Here is a 13,359-nt window from a genome sequence, read left to right on the forward strand (position 1 = left end):
GTTAAGGCCCTGAAGTAAGTGACAGACCCTACTCCATGGAGCTTAGAGTCTCATATAGAATAGAAGACAAGAAGCCAACCAGTTTAATGTGCACTATGTGTCTGTTGTTGCCAATTACTCAGGAAAATTATAACGGAATGTTCAGGAGTGGAAAGGGACAGGTGTTGCTGAATCTGTGGCTCTCCATTTGGCTCATGAGCTGTGCACCGTGAAATGGGAATTATTCGGAAGTAATACTGATTTCCAGGAGATTCTGTAGCCTACTGATTTATACTTTCAAAAGACTATGTTTATAGTGCTTAGCATCTTATGGCTACAGGCCATGAGATCAACAGTTCCTCAGGATAAATTAGTTTTGAGAAAGGGCTGCAAAAATGTCATTTAAATCAAAGCTAATCGAAATTTGGCAGAGACATTATATAAAAGGATAGCTGCTGAGGTTTCTTCCCAGAATGTAAATGGGAAAAAATTTCTTACCGAAAATATTCTAAGCCATATTTGGTGCAATGATAGATAAAGTTAGCTACAGTGATCCAGTTGGCTTATCGTAAGGTCACAGGACCCCAAAGTTACTATTGCTTGGCCCAACAGAACAAATGAGTATTTCAATAAATAAATAAATACGTGCAGAATGTGAATTTACCGTTTGTATCATACCACCCCCCCCCAAAAAAAAATCAGATCTTTCTAGAGAAATGGGTTTTTCTAATCCGACAATATATATGATACTGTGCAGGGTTTTGGCCTTTCTAATGGTGTGGGTTGTATCTTGTGGAGTAGACCGTAAGTCCAATCGAAATGTGGTTGGCTCCTCCATAATATTTGGGCCACTGTTTTCCCAGTGGACATATTTAGCCAGCAGGCTACTTTTGAAGCTGGGTGCGATTGTGATTGCTTTTCTACTCTTGTAGTAGGTATGGTGCTTTCTCGCACTAAGTCTGCCAGTCAGTAGTGGCAGTGACTCCTAATTGATTTGTGCCCCAGTTTCTCCATGTTTAATGATTTACATAAAGGTGTGTCTTCAGAAGTAGGTCTTACCTTCTGATTGTTAAGGTTAACCAGTAGCCTTGGCAAAAGTCTGCATTGTTTGGGTGGGGCGTCCACGGGACCTTTTTGGGCAACCAGTCAAAGAGATAACCCATTCCTGGTATGTGGTCTTATTTGGTAACTTATGTTGTCTAGTTGGGGCATTGTCAATCCACTGGTGTGGTAATTACATTTAAATGTTGTCAGTATATTTGTATATATTTTTTGAATCCTCTACAGCAGTAGGTTTCCATGTGGCTTTTCAAAGGCCCTTAGTTTTGTTATTTTTTTGTCATATTCCATTTTCACTCTGCCTTTCTTCCATCGCCACAATCATTTAATCTTGTTATTCTAGTGTCCCTTTTCTCTCTCCGTAGCACTGTGCTTTATTACTGCTTACATGGGATGTTCTCTTCTACACCCTGCGTCCAGGAAACATAAAACCAAAACAACAATAACAACAATAACCACAAAGCAGTCACTGAACTAATGAACATTGAAGCTTTTAGTTGCCTGTTTATTTTCAAAGAACTCGGTATGGTTAAAGAGTAAGACAAGGGTAGTATTATATGTCCTCTTAGCAAACTTTCTACTTGAGGCCCTATCAGCTACTAAGAAAAAAAAAAAAAGGAACAAATGACAAAGAATTAGAAAAAAGCAATTTGGTTCTTCATAAATTGTCTATAACAAAGGTTTTGAAGTCCACATTAACAGATGAATAAGCACAATGCCATGGTGGGGTGAATTATTTGAAAAGATGGCCACCATCCAAACACAAGATACTTAAGAATTTTCTGTTTTCTATTGGCTGAATTGTGTTTCCATACTATGGCCTTTTAGACTAGGTTTTGTAATGTGGACTTATTCAGAAGTGAAGTCTTATTTAGACAAAAAATTAAAATTATGACATAAGTGGGAACCAATAAAACAGGCATATTTGTCAAGTGTGGAATGATAAATAAACACAGACACATACACATAAATACATATTCATGTATACATGTACACACCTCTACATACATATGCATGTATAAAGACATGCATGTAAACACCCATGTGCATATACACATACACAAAAGCATACAATCACACAAATATACACACAGCATACACAGCTTCACACATGTAAACATGTGCACAGACACACATATATACAAATACACAAACACATATGAACATATAACACACATACATGCATACACAGACATGCACATATACAAACAAATACATGCACACATGTATACAAACAGGCACACATACATCCTACATACATAAATGCATACACATACACTGTCATATAAGCAAACACATATACATGCACTCATACATATTTGCCTACACATATCCATGCACATATAAACACATGCTCAAACATACACATACAAATGCACAGACATCCATATATACACCCATACACATATAGATATGCACACATTCATACATACAATCATATATACAAAAAGATATTCATGCACACAAACATACACATGTACACAAAAGTGTACTGTCACAAAACACACCCATACATGTGTACACACAACCCCATGCACACATACAAATGTTCACATATACATACAAACACATGGGCACACACATATACACATACACACATGCACATATACACTCATGTACATACATATACATATACATATATACTTACATACATACATGCATACATACATCTGCACGCCTATATATACACTCAAACACACAAATGAACACACACAGACGAATTGACAATTCTCACTGGATCCAGTGCCCCGTTTGTGCCTCAAGAAAGTGTGCTCATTTCTTTTTAAGCCACATAGTAGGGGTGTTTTGTGGGGTTAGAAATCTTTGCAGTTTCTGTCAACATTATTTAATCGCAGCTAAAATGTTCAGAAACAATCCAGCTGCCCATCAATATTAAGATTTTGTAAGCTGTTCTTGGCTTGCACACTGGCATGTGTGTATTTGTGAATTACAATAGAAATAAAAATGAACAAAGTCCTACTGCAGCAGATAGATGTGTAGAAAAAGAAAAACTTTGTTGTATAATATTTAAAAATAATTCATCCAGCCATTAGGAGCCACTGGGGGAAAGAGAGCAGTCAGGTTTGTTGTGATTCCATGCTTCTTATAGTAGCTTGAAATGTTCTTTTGACTTGAAAGAAATCTAGCAACCAGAGATATACCATAGCAAACATTATTTCTGAAATTGCATATTATAAATACATAAAAGTCAGGAATCTGAAGCCAATCTATAGAAATATAAAGCCTTCAACATCTTCCTTTCACTTGTAAGCTAAAAGAATTGGTTTTTTTCATAGTTCTTTATGGTCCTGCTTCTCATTTGTGATGTAAGAAGAACAGGCACCTCATGTAATATCTAAAGGTATACAAAGCACTCAGTGTGTTTTGATATAGATTTAGTTGCCATTTATATAACCCATAGTATCTTGTAAAACAGATATAATTTCATTTATTATTTTTAATATTAAGGTTAAATGTCAAAACAAGGTGAAGTTCCTTTTCTGTCTACTAGATTCCTGCTACATTTAATAAGAAAATATTCCACGACATTTAAGGATCCAGATAAAGACATTAGGATCCTACTATGTTTTTTCTATAAGATAGTTTCAGACACCCCTAAAATTTGTTAGCTTGTTATCTAAGTTTAAATAATTAAAGTTGAATAACACTAGTCATTTTTTTGCATGTTCTTTTTTTTGTCTTTAATTACATAATATATTTCAGGCTTAGCATCATAATGTGTGTGTGTGTGTGTGTGTGTGTGTGTGTGTGTGTGTGTGTGAATTAATATAATACACTAGGCTAGAGTAAATACTTAGCGTTTAAGTAATATTTTAATAGGAGCTATGAGGTTGCTATAACTACGATAATAGATTTTAAGTTTTTTTTAATGTTTATGTCTAAATTCAGTTGACACGTACTGAAGGCACTGGAATTATTTTTTACAGAATGAGAATGGCCCCACTCCATAGTCTCCAGTACTGCGCAGAAGCACGAGCTATCCGATCTCTGTGGAAGACTTTTCACGTTGTTATTTTCACCACTCTCAACTTCTCTCTTGTGATATATAGTACTTTCTGGAAGTCCGTTGCTTCTTTTTTTTTCTCTTTTTAAGAACTTTGTAAAACCTTAAGAAAGTGAAATATTAAGTTAAAAACATAACAGATACCTACTTTTCCATATGGCTGGATCATTTTCTTTTTTCTTTTTTCTTTTTTTTTTTTTAAACGACTTTATTTTGCAAAACAAAGATAAATGTAAAGATTTTAAACTTTTTTTGCTTAAAATTATACATTTTTGTCAGTACTGTTTTTTCAGACATTAAAATAAATTTTACATAAAACCATGTGAATATATTTTTTAGTCAGTACTTGATTTTTTTCAAGGGCTTGACAGTATGCATTGAAAACCTACTAGTTGTAATAAGCGTAAAGTACATGCAAAACAAAACGCAACATGGAAATAGTCAAAGTCTTCTTGTTTTGTGAATATATGTATATTTTTTGTTTTCTTTATTTCTTGGACTTCATATAGTCTGTGAGTTGTTTCTGGGGGAGTGCAAGCCTCTGGGGTTAGCATCCCACTATCAGTGACTGCATATTATGTCTGTTCTTTTGTGACTGGGTTATCTCACTCAGGATGATCTTCTCTAGATGCAGCCATTTTCTTAAGAATTTGGTTAAGTCATTGTTTCTGGTGGCTGAGTAGTATTCCATTGTGTATATGTACCACAATTTTTGTATCCATTCGTCTTCTGAAGGACATCTGGGTTCCTTCCAGCTTCTGGCTATTATAAATAGATCATTTTCACACCAGTCTTGTAGTGGGGACACTCTGGGGTGCTGTCCTTAGGAGTTACCTTATTCTCTGTTGGGAAAAGGCTCAGTGGCTTTTGGCAACTTGACATTTTGCTATCCTGTGCAGCGGGGAAGAAGAGTCGGCCTATGGACCAGATTCAGTGCAATGTACTTCTAGCTCCTTGATGGTGTCCAAGGAGAAATTGTGAAAAAGAATCTGCTAAAAATAGATAAGCGGCATCCAGGGTAAACAAAATGAGGCAACCCTTTCTTCTTTATGCTTGATTCCTGAAAAGACCATTGGGAACTGTTATTTCTAAACAAGACTGGCAAGCTAATTAACACATATTAAATATCTGTGCAATTTGCAAATAAAACCTGGCATTTGACTCTTTTTGCCACATAAATAGGAAGGAAACTTGGTGAAGATTCAGTCTATTAAGCTCGTCACCCTCTAACGGATGGCATATTTTATCCTTCAAAGCTAACTAGAAGAAAGGAAAATCTATATACCAAACCCAATCCTCTAAATTATTCCCGCTGCAAACGAAAAGAAAAATAGATTTTGGAGTTGAAGATTTAAAAGAGCAGATGTAGAAGTGGAGATTTTGGCAGCCTGTGTCAAAATTAATGAGCTTTGGGGAACCCCAGCTGATAGAGAATTGGGGTAGATTACTATCAAAGCTCCAGGACTCCTAACACCTACAGTGAACCAGCTCAAGGTAGTGCATGGAATTGGGCCAGGGGAGGCTTTCCCATTACTTATAGGATTATCCCGTATTATCAAAAGCTTCCTGCATTAGTCACTACATCTAACATTAGCTCTCCTATCAATAAATACTTCACACATGCATTCCTTCAATGAAAATTTTAGTGTTTTACAATGACAAGGCCCACCAGGCTATATAACTATGCATGACCTTTTCCTCTTTTTCATGTTTCCCAGCTATGTGGATTGTACCTGGTTCCTGGAACCTTTAGACAGATTATAGAAGGGCATGGTAATATTATGAACCACTTTCTGAAAAGAATGTGCTGGAAGGCTATGTGAACTGAGGCTTCTTAAATGTGTAGTAAGGAATTTCCTCTGTGCTACTGTCTCCCTAATAGTTTTGTAGATCCCTTCATTTTCATGAATGATTATATGCTAACTAGGTAATTTTAGTGTGTTGTTCTTAAATATAATTAGTGCTTATATGTCTAGGCTATTCCCATACAACTGGATGGAGGTTTTCCAGGGATATACAAATTAAGCAATCACCGTCTACATGTTGCTGGGAAGATGCTGTAATGGGATTTCAAGTTAGAATTCATACATAAACATTTTTTTTTTTTTGGTTACTGAGTTCTGCTATGTTGATCCATAGAATTGGAAGGATTTGAATAAAAGTGTATGTGGAGAAATTTTAGTAAGTGTTTATTACAATCCTTGTGCCAAAGACTGCCACTTCAGGTTTACTGTGCTTTCTAAGCAATGTCAGCCTCTATCAGTATACTCCCAGTTCACAAGCCTTACCTAGTGCGTGCCACAAGTCTGACCTCATCTTAGGCATCATCCCGTGAGTATATAGAATGTCTATCATTGTTATCTACACCCTGTTAAATCTCGGCTGATTCCATTAAACTTAAGTATGAAGTTTCTATCACTGATTATAAAGGAAAAGACCCAACAAACCTTACCTGGGTCCTGTTCCTGCAGTGTGCTGGGTCCTGCTTGCTGGAGTCTTCCCATGCTTCATTTCCTAAAGGGAAATAGTCTTTATTTGGGAGCATCAGAATGGCAGAGCTGTCAGATATAGAGTGAAGTGTCTTGAAAAAAATGGCAGGCACCTATGTGATACCAGGGTTTTCACTGGTTTGAAATTCTTTATGAGAAACTGTCATAAACTTGAGGGATCACGCTAAATGACCTTCCCTGTTTCATGGGAAAAGTCAAAGAATATTGCATTCCTTTTCCACTTGGAACATACAACGTTGTGTAATACTAATTTAGCTTGAAGTTGGTATATATGTTACATAACAAATCATCAAGTCTGTTGTGAGCATATTATTATTGAGAAATATGCAGTGGATTCTGCATAGGACCTTCATATGTATTTGAAGAAGCTTATGATCCTCAAGTACAAGTTTGTGAATTGATTATTTCAACCAGATGTATGTATTGAACAATGATTACATCTTTCTTTCTGTAAACTAGAGTGCCAAATCCCCCAATATTCATGTTGATTTTTTTTTAAATCAAGAAAAACAGATACTTTGGAAATACCCAGGGAATGCACTTCAGTACTTTGCATATTAGCTGGTGACATATGCTTGTCACTGCACTAGACATTGAAGAGAAAGAGGTCCTGATTTGATCAATCTCATTTTGATTGACCAAGGGATATTTTGGTTTCTATATCACTATAAGTATTATATGATGTAAATAATGGGGAAATCAATTTAGCGCAGAGAGAAATCAGATTAGGTATTTTCTGGGCTTTCAAACACATGGATGCATCTTATCACCATAGAGTGGCTTTATGTAGCTGAGGGTGACGGTCTTCGTTCCTTCCTGCCAATTCCTTCTCAGACAATGGACCTTTGCTGATCAGCTCGCTATTAGGAATGACGATGAAACTAACAGACTATGTGTGTGACCTGGGGCTGGGAGAGCTGTCTCAAGATAAATTAGGATAAAGATTTGAGCAACTGAAATTAAGAAGTAATATATTCTTAAGAATTATCGTTCTTTAAATGTACATGTCAGATTTGTGGCTTTAAGAAGTTAATTATCCTGAAGTAATATAGAGTAATAAATAAATATCCTCAACTCTTGGTTTATGTCCTGGTACTGAACCAAGCTGAAGACAGAAAGTGAACTGTACACTTCTTGGGACAGAAAGTGGTTTTCCAGAATAGCAGAGGCATGAATTCAAGACGTGGACCTAACTAGGTTTGACTTTTAGAAACTTAATATTGACATTACCACGAGTGCTAAGTATTTGTTTCTAGGAAATGCAGATATGAGTAAGAGGGCCCATGCACTGGAAGAGAAAAACTTATAATCTGCCAATGAACTCATAATCTCAATGTCATTTTGACTTGTTTACATAAAATCACCAGATTTGCTACCTAAGTGATTTGACTTCTCATTGACAATGACTCTAGACAGTGAATTTTATAGCACAAGGAAATCTGGATTGAGCCATGTAGAACATTTCTAATACATTGTACCCATTTCATCTGCTTTCTCTCTTATCACTAATCTGTTTCAAAATTCTGGTCTGTAAATGGCATCATCATTATAAACATCTGTCCAGCTGTGTGAAACTAGTTGTGTTCTGACTGAGCTGTATAGTCATTTCCTTACCAGGGCTAGTAGAGGTTGAGCTTCTGAGCATATTACTTATCGTGGCTCATTCTCTTCTAATCTGACATTTGACATACATCGTTGTCTTTTTGCTTAAAAATAAGAATCCCAGGGTTCCATGATATTTGGTCCTAGTAAATCATGGTTCTTTGCTCTCTCACTTATCTCTAATATAGAATCTGTGGTACAAAAGAAGAAAGTTGTCAACAGTGCCTAGCTCTTGAAGTTACATTATTGGTTCCCACTGTCACCATTTGGCAAGCTACTAGAATCTGATGTGACTTTCACCCAAGTTTTAAAATGAAAATTATTCAAAGTCTAGTTTTCTCTCTGAGCTAGAATATCAAGGTGACTCTAAAATATTACAGAACAGACAAACAAACAAAAAAAACCCAAAAAACATAAAACAATTGAGTTGGCAATTTAGTTGTAATGATCACATGATTAAATTTTTATCACATAATAACTACTTAATATGCCTGTTGTGCATTGTAAATATTAAACCTAACTTTGTATATTCCTATAAATTAATGAGTTTTTTATCATAGAAATCAGATGACAAAGTACCCAGATCTCGGGGATCATTAACATTAATGGAAATACACTTGTTATTGAAACACCAATCATAATGGCTGGATGATTTTCTTCTGAGGGATGTGAAGGAGAGTCCATGGTAACCATAGGAACCCTTCCTCTGGTTACTAGTACTTCCCACCGAGTACATGAAGCTCCTTTGAAGCTTCTGTATATCCTACTTGCTTTCTTCGTTGTATCCTGTGTGGTGTTCCTTCTAGTTGTATGTATGAATCCACACCACTCTTTCCCACTCAGATAATACCGGGTTGGAAGCCTAACCATGTAACCACCATAAGAAATATGATCACTTCGTAATTAATAGTGTCAATACTAACATTATTTCCAGACAGGTTTACGTTCTGTAGTTTGGGTTAATATTTAAACATATGAATTGGAGAAGGGTACAACTAAAGCCAGAATAATTTGTGCCATTGTCCTGTGTCCTCTCAAAAGTGTATAAAATTCAAAAAGACCGCATTATACATTCATCTTCATTAGTCTTGGCTAAATTCAGACTATTAAAAGGTACTGAAGAGTGCCGTGGGTACTTATTACCTTTACAGTTTGGAGTTCAGAAAAAGTGCATATAAAATTCACTAGCATGTGCCTTTAAGTGACATTTCAGTTTGGGGACTTCCAACTGCAATCATTTCTGAAATTCCTGCTACTGAACAATCCAAACCAGGCCTTATAAGTGTACAGTTGCTTAGGGGTTTTCCTCTTAGGGGGTATGTTCTAATAAAATGCTTCAAGAGGCCAAATACTCCCCCTTTGAAAAATATTACATCCCTTTATTAATAGAAGTTGAAACTTTCATTCTCTACACCCCTCATTGTGGTTATATATGTCTTAGTATTTTTTAAAACAAACTTTAAGTAATTCATTTCATCACATATTAAATGTTATATACAATATTAATTACAAGCCAATCTTAAATACAAGGAAATTAAGAAGAGTACAAAATATCAGGAATACAGAGGAATCTCCACAAATGAGAAAAATTGAAAACAAAACAACATTGTCTAATTCCAAATGGCTGCCTTATACACATTATCGTAGTTCTGTAATAATTCTACCTGATGATGGGAACAGACTGGCCAATGGCTTTCAGACTGCTGGATCGTGTCAATATTTTCATTAATTATTCAAGCTTTCAGGGTCATCAAATTTTCCAAATACTTCCCTCAATGTAAAAACAAAGGTAATGTTGGGTCTTGTTGTTGTTATTGTTGTTGTTGGGTAAAATCTAAGGCACTGCCAAGTCTTAGTTTGTTTGATAGGCCTCCCATAGAAGCATGTGTATCTTTTCATGTTGGAATGACTTAAATTCTTCCTCATGAGATGGAGCCTGACAGTTTAACCTTTGGGCAAAGGATAAGGAGGGTATAAATTTCAAGTGACTTAAAGGACATGGTGGCCGTGTGAGGGTACAGCAAGAACATGCTGTCTACAAGTCAGAAACCTTTACCAGACAATAAATCTGCCAGGCATTCATCTCGGATTTCCAGACTGTGGAAATGGAAGACATAAATGTTGCAGTTGCTAAAATCAAACTAAACAAACCCAAACAAGGTCAAGTTAGAATCCCAACTTGAAATGCTGGAGGGAGTGGCATCTGTGGGATATGGTGGCACACACTGAGCTTGCAACCTGAGTGTCAACATGCACGTACTTGTGCATATGTGTCTCCCACTGTGCATTGACTGGCATATAGATCAATGACTCCTGGGGTTGCTTTTACTCCAATAACTGAATTGTAATTTTACAAAATGTTAGAGTGAACTGCCCGGATTAGGAGAAAGGTGTAGAAGGGTGATGCCATCAGAAGCCATAATAATGTGGAAGTGAGTTAGGAAGAAACATTTTCCCTAAGTCTGGAATATATTGCATTTGTTTTATACCAGTCGTAAGTTACTAGACCGTTTTATGTGCACATAATGTCACCAGAAGTGCCTGTCTAACAGAATAAGAATGCATTACCCATTCTGCTGTGATGACCACAGCACAGAAACTATTAGAGTCATTTGTCACTGTGGCATGGTGTCTAATAGTTTTAAAAAATGGGCATATGTAGCAACTATTTGACATTTTAAAGATATATTTCTCCTCAAACACATTGCATTGACTCATCAGGCTCGAGTCCATTGGTTTGTCCACTCATGTCGTTTCAGGGGGATAAGAGAACACAGCCAATCACTCTTTGAACTGCAGTAGTGTGCGAGTGGCCTTTAATAATTCTCTCTCACTTTAAATCGTGTTTGCTTTTATTATGTTTTGGGTACTGTGAAAGTTATCACAAAACAAGAAAATAGATTTTTATAGATTGTATACAGAACAGATCACTGAAACTGTGAAGATCTGCTATACCATGACATACCTAGACGACACTCATCTTAATGTGATTTCCATTGCAGAGATACCCATTAACAAAGCAACTTAGCTAGGCTATTGCAAGGTGTGTCTGGCAAGATTTTTGGGCAGGTTGCAGTCCATCATGAGGGAAAGTCAGGAAAGGAAAGAAAGGAAGAAACCTGGAGGCAGGAAGGAAACAGAGTTCCTGGAGAAATGCTGCTTGCTGGCTTGCTCCTCACTGGTGGCTAAACCTGCTTTCTTATCCAGTAGGGTAATCTGCCCAGATGAGGCAATGAACTCAGGCCTGGGCTTCAGCTGTTCCCCAAGAAAATGCCTTACAGAATTGCCTACAGGCAATTGGATGGGGACATTTTCTCGGCTGATGTTCCTCTTTTGAGATGACCTTAGAGCAGGAAAAAATACTCTAACCAGCATGAGAAATAAAGTAATATTTTTATTCCAAACACTTTTTTTTTTTAGTAATGACACATTCAGCAAGATTTGTTGTTATTTTAAATGTGCAATGTAGGAAGTTTGTAATGTTACCTCCACACACAGGGGTATCATTATTAATTATAAAGGCAACCTGACTCCCGGTTTCCTGTTTTCCCTGTCTTCATATTGCTGAAGCACATTTAATTAATTAATTATTACTAAAGTGAACAAGGATATCAAGAAAAAAGTACTCTGATCATAAAAAGGAGAACATGGGGGAATTTCTTTTCTTTCCCCACCTGAACAGGGAGATAGCGGTTTGCTCTGCCTCATTGAGTGAGTCTGTTTCACAGTTGTCAAGGACCTGACTAGACCTTGTGATCTAACAGTTTCCTTCCACATTAACTTATCTAGGAGGCCAAGTGAGGGAACCCCAATACAAATACAGATCTGAGCCTCCAGCATCTCTTCACATTTCAAACACAGCTTTCAAAATAGATATTCAGAATGCACATATCATAAAATGTGAAGTCTACAGTATCAGATATTCTGTTTAATGGCATAACAACTCCTGTAACCCATATTTCAAAATAAAAATAGTAATATCCATACCTACAATATTGATAAACAAGAATAAAATATGCAGTATAGGAAAAAGTCTTACTCACAACATACTTGACAATATTATTTTTTATTAGCTTTTATTATTATTAGCTACTTTATTATTGTTGTTAAGATGATATAATCTAGCCACTAATATTATTCCTTTAGTTACTTATTCAGAAGTATCCATGGATTATTTTAAGTCAATTATTATGTTAAATCTTCTAGTAGCTACAGAATAGTTTCTTCTCTTATTTACTCTTTATTTCAAGTTGAAATTGCATTTTTATTCCTGGAGAATATAGATTTTATATGTATTAGCCTTTGTTCAAAGCAGGGGTGTAAGAAAAGCACAGTTTCAGGGCCTCGCAAGCTTGCTTTGCTGAGCTTCTATGAACCCTTTAGTTTTAGTGAGTTAGCACTATATCCCCGCAAACAGAGACTGGCCAGCCTGCTACTATGTTCAGCATAGGAATGAACTCATTAAAGTGGAGTTTGCTTATCCACTACTCATCCAGCACTTGGTGATGGAAAACCCTGTGCCCTCGAATCTCTGGAAGACACGGAGCACCTGTCTAGAAGGAGAGCCCATCTTTATCCTTCTCTAGATACCTTTGAGGATTTTTTTCTACCTCTGTGGCTGTGTAGTTTGACAAAAGTAAGCTACAATGTTATTTTGTTATGTTTTTCCTCTCCAATTTCAAATTGGGCAGAGGATTTGTCCTTGGTGAAGTTGTTGACTAGTTGTGGAAGTTTCTGTCCTCCAAGTCCCCAGTGGGAGTATCAACTCCAAAGATTTCCAACTCAGGGTCACTCACCTTGTCTGCATCTTTTCTGTTCACATTTGTCTACTTCTCTTTCTTCTGTTCTTCAGGGAAACTCCTCTGCACACTTACTTTTCCACTTTCTTTGTCAGCTAAACCCTTGTCCAGGTGCTCCAAGATTTCTCTCCTAGAGAGTGTTTCTCTCTGTGGCAGGAGGTCCTGTGAGTTCAACACATGGATTGAAATACTGCACTGATAATTTTAACTTCACAGATCAAATTAATTGCTCAAAGCCCTAGATCTGGTTCTTCAGCTTTTGTTTTTGTTTTTTGTTTTTGTTTTCTGACTCACCCATACTGTGCAGTGTAGAAGACATGCTCTTTGCTACTTAAATATGGGAGGAAATTTGAAGTAAGAGAAATAGAAAACAGAGGCCTTGTTT

The sequence above is a fragment of the Micromys minutus genome, assembly GCF_963924665.1.
Source record: "Micromys minutus genome assembly, chromosome: 13".
In the NCBI taxonomy this organism is placed as follows: Eukaryota; Metazoa; Chordata; class Mammalia; order Rodentia; family Muridae; genus Micromys; species Micromys minutus.